The 2,607-nt window shown below is 48.2% G+C and overlaps 1 pseudogene; it reads right to left on the reverse strand.

Annotated features, from left to right (window-relative positions):
* The window catches only part of LOC103750353, a 6,778-nt pseudogene extending 4,822 nt beyond the window's left edge, over nt 1–1,956 (reverse strand).
* Between the last annotated feature and the right edge of the window lie 651 nt (nt 1,957–2,607).

The raw sequence follows: 2,607 nt of genomic DNA on the forward strand, positions 1-2,607 counted from the left end.
AGAGGGAGAGGAAAGAGAGAGAGAGAGAGAGAGAGAGAGAGAGAGAGAGAGAGAGAAGATGAGATGTTAGGGGAAGGCAAAAGATGGCAGGAGCGAGGAAGGGAAGGGTGCTGAGGTAGGGAAAAGGATCTGAGTGCGACGGGGAGGCAGGTCTGACTCCAAGGTGGGCGTGGATAGACACAGTAACTGTGCCAGGCAGTTCAACGGTCGCAGAAGCCAGTGCTGTCCAGTGGCCGTGAGTGAGGTCCAGGAGTGACCGAATTTGATTGGAAAGGAGATGAAAAGAGAACTGGCAGAGAGTAATGAAGGGGAAAGGGGAGAGAGAGAGGGAGAGAGAGAGGGAGAGAGAGAGCTGAAAGGAACGGGAGAGGGGAGAGAGATAGAGGGTGGAAGTGTACCTTAATGCTGAATCAGTGATGTTCGCAGAGGCCAGTAATGACAAGCGAGTCCGAAAGTTTTATGTGCGAGGTCCCTTGAAGTAAGAGCCGGGTTTTGGCACCATCTGATAGGTAGGAATGTTGTAGAGAGCGAGTGGCGGGGATGGAGGAAGGCACCAAGGCACAGATGGAATTCTCAGCGGGATACAGATTTATTTCACACGGGGCACCTTTCCCTCGGGGAAGGGAAAGATGTCAGGGAAGGGAAGGGAAAGGAAAGATTTCAGGGAAGGGAAAGATGTCAGGGAAAGATGTCAGCCCACGGGTTGTGAGCTGGGACTTTATATATGGGGGCTTTAGGGTGTAGAAGGGGGGAATGTTTGGGGGAGAAATCAGGGAGGGGGAAGCAGGAAAAGCAGGTAGGATTAGGGTCTGGAAGTGTTTACTTTTTCCCTCTTAAGATAAGAGGAAATCTGCTTATCTTATCTTTGGAGGTCAGAGGAAAGGCAGGCTGCTTCTCAGCAGAGTTTGTTCTTCTTGACCTCAAAGGTCAAGGTGCTTATCAGCTAAGTTCCCTTTTTCGGGCTCCAAAGTCTGTGGGTCCCTGTTTGGGAGGGGGGGAAGCTGCTGCTATTTGGAACCCTAACAGTACCCCAGACTTTTTTCCGTAGCCAACAGCCAGGACTGCATGGTTGACCTTATCTGGAATTTTATGGCAGGAAGTGCTGGAGTAGACATCAATTTTATGCATCATAAAATCTTCAGTCACCTCAAAGGCAAAGCTCACAGGGTTGTAAAGGGCCACAGCCTCCACCATTGCCTCCTGTACTTGAGCGTGATGTTGCCTACATCCTTGAGAAATGCGATGGCCTTTTGCAGTGACCATCCATGCCCTTGTAAGGGTCTTCTTCTACGATGCCCTTGTTGTATAGGATGTACTTAAAGGCCCGGCTGGGGAGACCTCCTTGGCAGCCATGATTGTTGAAGTTCTGGGTACAGTCCAACAGCTGATGTTCAGCCAAAGACAGCATCTTCCTACTGGCGATGGCCACAGCAGACTCCAGGGTTTCAGTGGTAGAAAAAGTCCAGCAGCTGCTGCAGGCCCGATGGTTTTTCACTGGTGAGACAAAATTTCCTTTCTTCTGCCAATCCATGGAGGGTGCGTAGGTACCAGTACCTTGAAGATAGTTACTTTTGGTGGCTGAGAAATTCTGAGGCTCTGACCAGAGGTATTTGCATTTTAGTTCAGCAAAGCTCATGTCTGAAAACTGGTTCAATGCCATTTTAAGTGTGTGATTTCTCTCGTTGTGGGCATTAATTGTCCTCCAGTTGTTGACAAACATCTACAGTCTGTGGTGATATTCCTCTGATCCTCTGAACTGTATACATTTCTTTTTTTTTTTTTTTTTTTTTGTCTTTTTGAGACAGGGTCTCTCTGTCCTTCAATTCACAGAGATCTGCCTGCCTCTGCCTCCCGAGTGCTAAGGCATGTGCCACCACACTCCGCTGAACTGTATATGTTTTGATGCTGTGTCATCCATGACTTATAGTGCAACTTCTCTGTGGAGTTGACTGACATCTCCATAGCCAGCAGCCATGTCCCAGTGCTCAGCAGGTGGAGCTTAGCCCATATATGCAGAGCTGTTGTCCTTGGGGCAAAGGGTGGGCTGGCATCCCAGCCTAGCTGGTGGGAGGTGGGGTGAGGACACAGTCTCTGCAAGCAGCTGCTTCCTCCCCACCCAGCCCACCCCCAGTTGGGACCCTCCCTCCTAATTTTATTACACCATCCTCTGAAGAGGTTACCCAAATTGCCAATAGGGAATCAGGATGTAGACTGCTCTGGCTTCTTCCATGCTGAACAGGGATGCAGGCTGAGGCAACTGGGATACCCCTTCAGTGGGTCTATCTGAAAGTCTCCTAAATTGCATAACTCTTATCTCTAAGGGGAAAAGAAAGTCTTTGAATCGTGAATAAGAGATGTGAAGAAGTAAAGGCAAGAGTAAGTAGCATTATGAGTTCTAGACAGGGAACTAGAAAAAAGTCTGAACAAAGCAATTTTCAAATGTTCATATGAGAGTTCATTGGAATTTCTTGACAAGGGCTTCCAAAAGCATCCACCTATTGGGTTCCTTCTTATTTTTCTTTTGTCTTGCAAGGCTGGACTCTAGAGTGATGGATTCAGGTTTTGCTTTCAGGTATTTTGATAGCTGTTGGAATGGTTAGAATCAGT

The sequence above is a fragment of the Nannospalax galili genome, unplaced genomic scaffold (assembly GCF_000622305.1).
Source record: "Nannospalax galili isolate Female #2095 unplaced genomic scaffold, S.galili_v1.0 scaffold627, whole genome shotgun sequence".
NCBI lineage: Eukaryota > Metazoa > Chordata > Mammalia > Rodentia > Spalacidae > Nannospalax > Nannospalax galili.